Source organism: Dromaius novaehollandiae, chromosome 20 (genome assembly GCF_036370855.1).
Source record: "Dromaius novaehollandiae isolate bDroNov1 chromosome 20, bDroNov1.hap1, whole genome shotgun sequence".
NCBI classification, from domain to species: domain Eukaryota; kingdom Metazoa; phylum Chordata; class Aves; order Casuariiformes; family Dromaiidae; genus Dromaius; species Dromaius novaehollandiae.
This window is the reverse complement of record NC_088117.1, coordinates 14,711,045-14,723,367: the sequence shown is the minus strand read 5'-3', so window position 1 is coordinate 14,723,367 and position 12,323 is coordinate 14,711,045. Positions and strand designations below refer to the sequence as shown.

General features: G+C 58.5%; 1 long non-coding RNA gene across 1 annotated transcript; it reads right to left on the bottom strand.

Moving 5' to 3' along the window:
- Window positions 1-1,107: 1,107 nt before the first annotated feature.
- On the bottom strand, window positions 1,108-8,132 carry LOC135330398 (uncharacterized). Its single transcript, XR_010392443.1, has 4 exons — window positions 5,685-8,132; window positions 5,371-5,566; window positions 4,886-4,969; window positions 1,108-2,394 (listed from the first exon to the last, which is right to left on the bottom strand). It is a non-coding gene; the product is annotated as an uncharacterized LOC135330398 (long non-coding RNA).
- Window positions 8,133-12,323: the final 4,191 nt, after the last annotated feature.

Genomic DNA, 12,323 nt, shown 5'->3' with positions numbered 1-12,323 from the left:
AGGGCAGCCGCGTGCCGGTCCCAGGCAGCAGTGCTCAGCAGCAGCTCCATCGTCCAGAACCAGCCCCAGCATGAGCTTCCCCCAAATGCAGCCCCAGCCCAGGCGTGTGCCCGCCCTTGCCATCAGCCCCACCTGGGGCTTGTCCCACCTGCCCCAGCCATGGAGCCCCACCTGGGGCCTGTCCTGCCACCCAGCTCCACCTGGCATTCATCCCAGCCCCAGGGCCTGCAGCTGCAGCCCATCAGGAACTGGGGAGAGGGAATGGCCATCAGCCCCATCAGGGACAACTGGGGCTGCCAGGGCAGCAGAGGCACCCCCACTCCTGAGAGCAGCTTCCTGAAAGCTGAAGGGAGAGGCCTGGGGTATAGAGAGGGGAAAGGGGAGTATGCAGAGGACAAGAGAACAAATGGAGAGCTCTGGGTACAACAGAAGTAGAAAAAGGCAATGACAGAGCAAACAGAGTGACTCTGGGGGCACCACCAAGAAGCACCCAGAAAACTCTGGGACAGGAGAGAAAGCTAAACAGAGAACTTTGCAGTGTGCTGCAAAACAACCACAGGGCCCAACAAAAGACACACAGAGCCCTTGGGGGCAACCCAAAATGTGAATTGAGGGCTCCGGAGGGCATCAGAGGGCAAATGCAGGGCTCTGGGGCAAAGCAAAATACAAATAAAGGGGCTTAGGGCACACCAGAGGGGCCATAAGGCATGTCACAGGGCTCAGTGCAGCTGACAGGATGGTGCCTGCAGGCTCCCCCCACCCCCATGGAAACTCTATTTCCCCACTCCAGGCACACAGGCCCTGGCACCAGACCCACAAGGGACACTGGGGAGTGCTGAAAGCAAATCCAGAAGCAGTCTGGTGACCTCACACAGCCCTGCAGGGGCCCTGGGTGCCCCCACAATGATGGGAAACACCCCCAAGAGCCCAGGCAATGCAAGGGAAATTCCCCACAGCTCTGTCAACAGCACTGGGTTCCCTGGGAAGCGCAGGCACTCCAAAGTACAAGGGACTCGGGGACCAGCTCCCAGCCCCGGACACAATGTGTAATCTCCTCCCCTGGGCATCATCTTCAGGCAAACCAACAGCAGGAACCACAGAGATGAGTGCAAAGAATAAAGCAACTGTTTATTGTTTTACTGCGCAGAAACAATAGCTGGAAGCAAGTCTGCCATGGAGCTCAGTGTCAGCATGCTTCCCCTTACCTGTGATGCCTGAAGAGTCATCACTACACCAGCGTCCATCCATCCATCAGGGAAGGGTCATCTCCTGCTGCTGCCCTTGATGTGGCAGGTGTCCGAGTAGCTGGCAGCCTACTCCTCTGCTTTTTCCTTCAGGGATAGGATTCAGCTCAGAGATGAGAGGAAAATGCCTGATCTTGCCTGTCTGCACTTCTGCCCTACCCCAGGCTAGAGCCCTGCAAGACACTTCCACAGCTCTCAGCTCACCCGTCACATTGCCAGTCTCCGTGTGATGGGCCTGCGCCATATCAAATCCAGAGCGCAGGTCGGTGTGCAGAGCTGAACGCTGGGTACAGGGGAAGGTTACAAAGCCCAAAGAAGGGTTTGCAGCCTGCTGCTTAGGCTTCAGGGCTTACAGTTTATCTAAGGATTTAGCCCTTTTCCTTTATCAGTAAGTCATAAGCCCTGAACACTAACTGCAGGTCTTGGAACCCTAATAGTTGCCGAGACTTTAAAATTTATGGCTAAGGTTGGATTTTAAATTCTGCGCCCTGATCACTAAACGAGCAAACTGTAAACCCTGACTGATAAAGACTGAGCCCCACAAAAGAAAGGAATAAACTGTAACTCCGGAGTGAGAGACCCTCAACAACAAACTAAACAATAAACCTTAAGTGAAAAATTCCAAACCCTCAGCTTTAAGCAACAAACACCAAAGCACCCATACGCATGAAAACAGTAAAGAGAAGGCAAGGAGTTTTGCCCACAGCTTAAGAAGTTTTCCCTTCCTCTAGAAGCACAGCAGAACGGGAAGACATGCACCAGAATCACGTTACAGCTGCTGTTTAGAGGCTTGGTTTTAGCCACCATTCAAATGTGAGCATGTGCAAGAATCACTCCACAGGACTGCACTAGGCTGCACTTGCACTGAACCTACCTGAAGCACTGCAAGCACTAATTCATCTCCGGGTCAGACAATTAATATTTTTGGTCCTCTCAGCTCCATGGGCAAACATCCACAGCCAGTGACACCAGTGACCACCTAGGGAACAATCACCTCGCACCTCCCAGCACTGCTCACATATGATGCAGCCCAGGACTTAGCTGTGTCCACGCTGCAAGTCAGAGCTCACTCTCCATGGCCAGCCGCGCATCTCCGCAGAGCTCCCAGCTGTGACAAGGCTCCTTCGACTGCCCAACTGGGCTTCGGCACCTGCAAAGAGGCCAGAGCAGTTAGTTAGAGGCCGGGCAACTGCACAGCCCTCCTAGAACTACTCCCTAGTCCAAGGCCCGTAATTGTTCCCACAGTTATGACTGACCCTCCGTGCTGCTTCAGTCACCCTCTCTGGCTCCATTTCATCACAAAGATGTCACAGCAGCTCTCACGGACAGGCAGGCTCGCTCAGGCACCCGGCCGCCTCCAGCCTTTGCTAGATGGTCCTCCGCAGGGAAACTCTGCCTCTGATGGACACTCTCAGAAAGCACCGTCCAGCCAAGGCAGGATAAAAAGTAAGGCCTCCAAAACCTCCAAACCCTGGAGAGATGGAGCTGATGGGAAACTGACTTGTGCTACCAGTACTGTAGATTATGGCTTTGCTGTGTACTACGGTGCTGTTGCTCATACACATGTAACCCCATTTCTCTGCTATAGCAAAGTTACTGTTGTAGCTGGCTCCTGAAAGAAACAGTAACTTGCGAAAACGAAAATCCCAGGTAAGGCAGTTGCATACTTAAGACATGAGTTGTGAAGGACCTTTACTCTCAAAGTACAAACAATACTGGAACCTCTGGACTTCAAAGAAGGAAGGTCTAGAAGGTTTAGGGCCCAACACTAATAATGCTAGAAACAGAAATTGTTTGGAGGGACAAGAACAGCAAAGAGAAAGGAGTTCCAAGGAAAGAAACAAGCCAGAAGCTATGTAAATGATTGCATTCATCAGGAAGCGATGGCAGGGGTGGGGTGGGTGTGCGTGCTGACAGCACAGCATATCCCCTCAGGAAGCACTAAATCAACAACATGGGTTGAGCTGTAGACATAGGGAAGACACCACTTTGCATAAAGGCAGACCTGACAGAAAAGTGGGCTCAATGCCAGCATCGCAATCGCAACTCAAGCTGCACCACGTGACAGCCCTGGCTGCGCGCAGGCAGACAAGAGGCAGTAACTGCAGACCGCGCTGACGAGTAGGACAGACAGCAGCAGCAGCTCCAGACCGCCCTACCGCGAGCGCCTGTCCTAATGCCCAAGGTCTCGGAGCCTCTGCTGCTCTCTGCCTCCGTGACACCTTCCCCAGGAGCCTCTTCGCTGCCTGCCGCGTACCCCACGGCATCTCTAGCCTGCTAGCGCTCCCCCGCTGCACAGCCACAGCCCCGCGCCTCCGCGGCCAGAGTCCCCGCGGAGGTGTCCGACGTGACCCGAACCAGACCGACCGACGGCACCCTCCGGGCGCTGCCGATCACCATCTCTGCTGAGCGCCGACCACCTCTCGCCACCCGCCGCACCAGACAAAACGCAAAGGAACGACAGACCTCCACCTGGACGCGGGGACAGGGGGGAGAACAAAAGAAAAGAGGGGCAGAGAGCTTGGCAGATGGATGGAGGGAGAAAGAAAGAGAGGGACAGAGAGCCAGCCCCAGGGTCTGGGCACTGGACAAAGGAAGAGAAAGAGAGGGACAGAGGGCCACACAGATGGAGGGAGGGCTGCACAGAGGACCGGGGAGCAGAAGAGAGAAAAATGGGGAAGGCGAGGCGGCCAGAGGAACGGCGAGGGAGCAACAGAGAAGGGGGGAGAACCGGAGAGAGGAACGGGGACGGGAAGAGAGGGACAGGGAGCCAGTAGGAGCGATGGGAAGAGGACGAGAACGACGACGAGCTGGCCAGAAAGGTGGAGAGAGAAAAAGAGGGAGGGCAATTCAGACAGAGAGATGGGACAAAACAGGGGAAAAGAGGGATAGGGAGGCAAATAGATGGATGAGGAGCTGAGCAGAGGGATGGAAATAGAGAGAGATGGCTGGAGGGGTGGACAGAGGGCTGGGAAGGCAAAGAGAAGTACAGGCAGAAAGGCAGACGAGAGCGGCAGACGGATGGGGAGCCGCACGGAAGGACAGCGGGCAGGTACTGGGATAGGAAGAGGAAGAGGACGATGAAGAGCTGGATAGAGCGATAGAGAGCCAGTTAGATGGACGCAGATATTGTCACAGAGATGGAAAGAGTACAAGAGGGATGGGGGAGCTGGGCAGAGGAACGAGTAGCTAAACAAAGGGATGGGGCACTGGACAGAGCCACGGGGAAAGAAAGAGAAGGATGGAGCGCTGGACAGAGGGGCAGGGAGCGGAACCGGATGGATCCCGACAGCCTGGCTCGCCACGCTCCGACTCCACCCCACCGGCTGAGCCCGCAGCGCTCTCTGCGCACCGCTGTGCCCAAAGTCCGCTCGTGGGCCTGCTCACCCGTTTCCCTACGGCTCCGGGGTGTCTGTGGGAGCGAGGGTGCACACACGGGCCCAGGCCGGGGAGGAACCTCGCGTTCAGTCACAGCATTTTACCATTCCTCGTGCATTAGCCCCTCTCAGATGCTCAACGCCAAACGCCCTCAGCCCGTAACAACTTCAGTACCCGCGGCACCTAGTTTTTCCACGCTCTCAAATCTTCCTTGCTCTTTCCCGTCTTGTTTGAAAACCCTCCCAGACCCCTTCTGTACTTACATGCTTCCTCAAAACAGCATCACCAAAGTCAACAAAAAGGGCCAAGCTGCATCCCTTCGAGTTGCTGGCCCTCAGAACAGCATCCTGCAAGTGAATCAAGCCACCAAGGTCACTGGGAGATTCTCCTTTTAGAGCTTTCTTCCCCCAAAGCTTTAATGATGGCTCCCTAACCTGGGCAAATGCAGAGCCTCCCTTAAGCGCTGCGGCAGTTTTTACTCTGGCGTCCCAAGTTGCTGCTAGGCAGCGAAGCAAGGCAAAGACGGGTGCGGTCACAGCTGACCCATCTAGCCACGAAAATTCTTATTTTAGGCGTCACTGGTCATTCCAGGTAAACAGACCAAAACAGAGCTCCAAACAGACAGGCGAGGCTTCGCACAGACCTCGTGGCCCAGCTAGCAACAGTAAGACTCTGTCTTACTGAAGACTCTGGGCTACCAGTCGCTATCCCCCCCTCCTTTGCCGGTCCACGCATCGCGGCTTATTACCCGCGAGTCCGGTAAGGACGCTGACGACCTTCCTGTGGCCGAAGCCTCCTCGTCGGGACCGGGCGGAGAACCTTTCTGCTGGCATTTGAATTCTCCTGGAAGCTCTCGACGCGTGATAACTTACAAAGGTCCGAGAGCGGTGGTAGCCTGTAGTTCTTCACGGCAGCACACAGTCGTTCCCCGAGGTCCTGAACGCCTACGATTAACACAGTTTATCAAAACAAAAATACTACTGCTACAGGGTGTAAAGGCAAGCTAAAATTTCCGCAGCCAAAGAAAACCCCTTCGCGTCTGACACAACGAGCCACACGCACCAGCGCCTATAGCTCGAGGCTAGCAACCCCTCCTGGGCGACGTTCTTCTGGCAGGCTGCGGATCTGAACTCCTCCATCTCGCCTAAGAGTCTCCGCTGGGACACAGCAACTTTGCCAGCCAGGGCTCGTTGACGGAGGCATAGTAAAATCCATCAGGGAGGGAGCAAAGCAAAAAAAAAAAAAACAAACCAAGAAGAAAAAGAAAAAAAGAAAAAGATCAAAGCTCTGCAGAAAATCATAAGAATCCAAAGTTGTTTATAAGCACAAAAGCGGATCCAATATACACACTCAAGCAAGGTAAACAAGAAAACGCAAGCCACAAGTACCGCTTCCCCTAACCCCTGTTCTGAGAGCTATGAAGACAGTCGGGCTTGCCGCAAAAGGGAAGTCAGACTAAGTAGCCGCTAGAGATCAACCTCTCGGAAACCTCCTGCGTCCGCATTTTTGGCGCAACCGTGCTCTGCCCCTCAGTCAATTCAGACGCGCACAAGAAGAGCCACTGCTTGTAACACTTGCACAGCAACTGCCCCCCTGCCCCCGCTCGTTAAGATCAGCGCCCACTGCGCCACTCGGATAGATGATACTCCGCTGTCTCTTCATTTCCCTGACGTGATTACTTTAGAGGGAACTGAATAGATTGGATGGCCCCTGCGCGATCAAAGCTAAAAGTCTCAAAGACGGTTACAGCCCACATCGCTGCTGAACAGTCTTTCTCACAGCCAGAGACTTTTTGTTCCACCCCCAAAGGGGACGTAAAGGTGAGGCGACCGGCACCCGCTTTCCTTTACTGCCGTTTTCTAGCGGTGCTGCTCCCACGCAGTCAGCAGATGTGGAAAGCATTACCGAAAAAGGCTTTCCTTGTCCTGGGAATTTGAGGGCAGGAGGTTTTATAGCCACTTCTTCCAGTTCAGTGAAAGCAGAGTCACGTTCCTCGTCCCAGCTCCCTTCCCGACTCCCTCCCAGTACTTTCCACCGCGGTCTGCTGACACCGGCAAAGCCACCTTAATGCTGCTGGAGGAAACTAAATCCTCCTACAATTGCTCTAAGCGGGAACCGGTGAGAAGGAGCCTTAATTCCATGAGGCTTCAACCTATCTACTGTCATCCCGTCTCCCCAAATACCATTGCCAGGTAACTAACCCGGGGCTTGCGCTGATTGAGCCTTCCTGAAATCGATCTCTCAGTTTTACACTTCAGACCCTTCTCTCGCTCCCTTCCTCTTCAGTAGCTCTGGTCACTTGACCACCACTCCCCCAAGATAATAATTTGCTGTCTCGCAGCTCGTGAAGTATGACGCTTCACAGGCACGTAAAGTCACACACATGGAGACACATGTACGCAGAGCACTGCTCGTAATGCATACAGACCTTCCGTTATACGCTGGCGATCTATTATTCGGATCGCTATTAATGGCGCTCCTTCCTTGCCAGGAGGAACGGGCTTTCTCTTTTTCTGGCAGAGGAAGACAGCTTTCACTTGGCTCCCTTGGATTCTATTACTTCAGCTTGCTCACGTTTTTCACTCTCTTCAACCTCAGCCGTGGCCATTAATCTAAGAGAGCATTCGTTCTGTCTTTCCCTTTCCACATACGCGCGTGCAGTAACAACGCAAAATAGAAACAGCCAAAGCAAAGCTAAGGCAGATACAGGCAACAGCAGCCACAGGGTAGGAACGGGTTACTCAGTCCTCAGCGCTGCCTCGGGGAGGCCGAAATAACTGCTAACGGTCATTAGCGATACTTACCCTAGTTACCCGTGCCAGAACGCCTCCTCCTGTAGCAGTTCCTGGCAATATCGAGGGGCCGCTGCATTCTGGCTTCCTTGTTTCATCCCGTCCCTTTGGTATTAACCACAAGCAAACGCTCGTCCGTCTCTTCTCCTCGTCAGCATTTGCTGTCCTTGGTTCCATCTCTGTAAGGAAGCGATAAACTCGCATTTTACTTCCAGTGAAACGCTTAGGTTTATGCACGATCTTTTTCTCTTTACCCTGTTCTCTTTTTCCCCCTTTTTTTTCTTTTTTTCTTCTTCTTTTCCTTAAGGGAAAGGTCTTAATACGGCACTTTGCACCATACGTTGCAGGGTAAACGGTCTGGAAACGTTACACACAGCAATTAGGGCTAGGTTATTAGGCAGGCGGGCACGTCGCCTAATACCTTCCTAACGCCACCTTCCACGAAACCTTATTTTTATTCCGCTTCAGTGTTATTGTTACTGTTCGCAAACCCTCGTATGCATGCGCTTAACCGACAACTCTCTCGGTCTTTAACTACGTGGAGGAACGACAGCCCTCGATTTGCCTGTCTCCCTTTCAAGCCTATTACCTTTTTGAGACTGCTCCTAGCTTCCTCTTACTCTTGCATGCTGGCCTCACAGGCGACGACCAAAACGAACAACTGGATCGCTAGGTCTAGCCCCCTCTCTTCGAGATGTCCCCCTTCGGTGGGCTACCCTGCCAAACAAACCAAAAAGACTGCCGAGGCCGCAAGGGTACCAGATTTTCAGACCGCTTCTCCGAGGCTTTCGGGGTGACTGACGTCACCGCTTCGCTTCACGTTACTCACAGCTACCTTCGTCTATTACTTAGGGCTAAACCTGTTTCTGTTTGCAGAGGGGCTTGTTGCTTGTTTAAACTTGACATATAGTCCATAACCTGCTCTGCATGCTCCCTAGTCCCTTTTGCAACACTTGTGGTAATTCAAGGCAGTAATTAAGAGTCCCCATTGCCCCATAGGCTGGAGCGAGACATTGCTGCTGCTCTGAGGAGGTGCCTAAAAGCCACGCTGTTTTCGCTAGCATCACTGGGGCTTCCCAGAGCCCATCGGTGTTCTCTTTGGCTCTTCCCGAGCCTTTTAGGTTTTTTAGGCTATTCCTTAGCCCTCCATTTTAGGGCAATGTTCTCCTTAAGCACTGCGCACAGCACGATTATCCCAGATCAGCCACATCGTGCACACACAGAGGCTTCTGAGAGGCGGCTCAGAAGAAAAGAGAGAAAAGTCTCTTTGTCATCCGCACATTCACCCGTCAACACTCTTCACCAGGAAGTGCTCTAAGTTCCTGTTTCTCTAAAGCGGGACTGAGTCGAGGCGGAGACGCAGATCGCACCCCATCTTTGTTAGAACGCCTCACTGCTGCGGGGACTGGGTCTGGCAGCAGTTTGAGGAATGTTTGGGGCCTTGCACAGAGTGCAGGGGAAGGTCTGGAGTCAGTGACAACATTGCGGCAGGGCTCGGAGGCGTTTTGGGGCCTGTGGGGGTGTTGGGGCAGGATTTGTGGGTGGTTTAATGGCTCTGGGGGGGCTGGTTGCAGGAAGGGTGGGACTCTGCGGGGCCCTCAGGGCAGGAGTGCCATCCCAGATGCGTAGTGAGCACACAGGGGTGCCCTACGTGGCTCTCAGCTCGGCGGGAGCAGCCACCGGTCTCCCACCCCACCAGACAGGGGAGCGGGGCGGGGGGGGGGGGGGAGAGGAGGTGGAGGGATCTATGAGCTCGCAGAGAACGCCAGAGGAGGCAGCAGGGAACTCCCCAAGGACCCCGCGTCCCAGACGAGAGGAGGCATCAGGCTGCCGCGCCGCTGCTAGAGACATCCAGACCCCCGCGCAGACACCCCCCACACACTCCTCCAGGCTGCGTCCGCAAGGGGCGAGCGCACGCCCCGGCCCGCGCTGGGGAGGAACCGGGGCCCTACAGGCGACACACGCAAAAGGGAGAGTCAGAGCCGCGCTCCGGCAGACCCGGCGCCGCGCAGACCCGGCGCGGCGCGGCGCGGCGCGGCCGCCGGCCCGACTCCCCCCCCCCCCCCCCCCCCCGCCCCGCCGCCTCCACGCAGCGACGGCCCCGGCTGGCAGGACACAGCCCGACACCCGCGGCCACCCGAAGGCACACGCTCGCCTCACCTCGCCTCACCGCGGCCCCCACATGCTCGACTCTAGCCCGCCTCTGCCCTCGCCCGCCGCCGTCCAGCGAAAACACCCGCCCTGCTCGCCGCCATCTTGCCCGCCGCCGCACCGCGCGTGCGCCGGCCGCCCAGGGCTCGCGCCGCCGCACCGCGCGTGCGCCGGCCGCCCAGGGCTCGCGCCGCCGCACCGCGCGTGCGCCGGCCGCCCAGGGCTCGCGCCGCCGCACCGCGCGTGCGCCGGCCGCCCAGGGCTCGCGCCGCCGCACCGCGCGTGCGCCGGCCGCCCAGGGCTCGCGCCGCCGCACCGCGTGTGCGCCGGCCCAGGACCGCGCGCGAGGGGCGGGGGGAGCGCGCGAGGGGCGGGGGGAGCGCGCGAGGGGCGGGGGGAGCGCGCGAGGGGCGGGGGGAGCGCGCGAGGGGCGGGGGGAGCGCGCGAGGGGCGGGGGGAGCGCGCGGGGCGGGGGGAGCGAGAGGGGCGGGGGGAGCGAGAGGGGCGGGGGAGCGGAGCGCGAGGGGCGGGGGAGCGGAGCGCGAGGGGCGGGGGAGCGGAGCGCGAGGGGCGGGGGGAGCGCGAGGGGCGGGGGGAGCGCGAGGGGCGGGGGGAGCGGAGCGCGAGGGGCGGGGGGAGCGGAGCGCGAGGGGCGGGGGGAGCGGAGCGCGAGGGGCGGGGGGAGCGGAGCGCGAGGGGCGGGGGAGCGGAGCGCGAGGGGCGGGGGGAGCGCAGCGCGAGGGGCGGGGGGAGCGCAGCGCGAGGGGCGGGGGGAGCGCAGCGCGAGGGGCGGGGGAGCGGAGCGCGAGGGGCGGGGGAGCGGAGCGCGAGGGGCGGGGGAGCGGAGCGCGAGGGGCGGGGGGAGCGGAGCGCGAGGGGCGGGGGGAGCGCAGCGCGAGGGGCGGGGGAGCGCAGCGCGAGGGGCGGGGGAGCGCAGCGCGAGGGGCGGGGGAGCGCAGCGCGAGGGGCGGGGGAGCGCGCGAGGGGCGGGGGGAGCGCGAGGGGCGGGGGGAGCGCAGCGCGAGGGGCGGGGGGAGCGCAGCGCGAGGGGCGGGGGGAGCGCAGCGCGAGGGGCGGGGGGAGCGCAGCGCGAGGCAGGCCAGACCCGCAATGGCCCCACCCTCGCGTGGTCGCAGCGCCGCGCTGCAGCCGGCCGGCTCCCGCGCGCCAACCGCAGCCCGCCGCGCCATCCCGGCGCTCAGGCCGAGCAGCGAGCGCCCCGAGGCTGCTCTGCCCGCGCCCGAGAGAGCGGCGGGCTTCAGCGAGCAGGCGCTGGGGCTGCCCCGGGGAGAGAGCGCCGCGGAGCAGCTCTGAGACGGCACTGCCCGTCCCCGCGCCCCCAGGAAGCACCGAGAAGGAAAAGCCCTCTCGGGAAAAGCGCTCCCGGTCCGTGAGCACCGGGCAGGGGGCACGAGCGCGGCCCCTGCGCTTACCCGTCCCCGAGAGAGCGCAGAGTAGCGGCCAACGCGGCGACCGGCAGCGCGCACGTGTGCGCCGGCTGCCCGCAACGGTCTCCGTACGCAGCGGTGGCCGCCGGCGGCTGCAGTGCTGCCTTGTCGACACGCGAGGGCAGCCGTGAGCGCGCCGGAACGCAATGCGCATGCGCGCCCCCCCTCCCGCGTGCAGTGCCGCCTCTCAGACACGCGAGGGCAGCAAGGAGCAGGGCGCAGCGCTTTCCTGCCCCCCTTGCAAATACTCGCTAGACAAAAGTGGCTTGGGCTCCTCCCGAACGCTTACCTGGCTTCATTACTACAGCTATTAGGAACCGAAGTGCATAGCCTTCTAGAAAAGGGAACGACCGTCTTTTCAAAACTTCCCCTGACTCCCCAGAATTGTCACTGCCTTGCATCAGCAGCCAGCTTCTTCCAACCCAGCCGCAAGAAACATTTTGCCTTCCCGGCAGAACTTTCTGCTCCCCGGGGTGTCCAAAGGAAACCCGTCACTCACTACTGTCTGTCAAAACGTACCGGAAGCCCTCAAATACAGGACAAGACGCCTTCTCTAAGGAAGCTGACTACTAGGTCTGCTTCACGGCAGCTTCTCCCCAGTATCAGGGCCCACTCAATAAACAAAATAGGACGAGAAATGTCTTAATCTGCTCCAAGTGCTTTCGTATAAGAGAACAACATCAAAACGAGGTATTATTGCATTTAGCCTCCACTACACGTGCTACCCCAGCGCCACGGACTTGCTTTAAAGCATCAGTGACGTACGCAGTCTGGCAGTAATTAATATTCACAGAATGAATATGCACTCGATCGAGTACGGGTGTTCATAAAAAGCTTTGCCAGTGCGTCGCTAGGTAACAAACCTAGACAAGCAGCTATTTGCCCTGATCCTTCGGCTTACATTTCTTCTGCCGGATGTAGTCAAACGTACCTGAACGCAGTGGCCTTGCGAGGCAGTGACACGGTGTCCGTGGGGTGGCTGTTCCAGGGTCTCTCGGGCTGTTCCAGGGTCCTCGGACAGCAACGGTGCTGGTCGACTTTCCCTTGCGCTGCACAGCAGGACAGCTCCGCACCGTGCCCTCCCAGCACCGCCACTCCTCCCAGCAGCTGCCTAACCGGCCCCAATCCTGAGCAAAGCTACGACCCCCAGGAGCCCGCAGCACCCCTCCTACTCTTCCCGCCCTCCCCATTTCCAAGAGGGACAGCCCCAGCCCCCGGGGACAACCCTGCCTGGTCACGCTGCTGTCCGAAAAGCGGATTCGTTGCCCGCTGTGCACTAAGCCAATAATGACACGCTCAGGAGAGACATT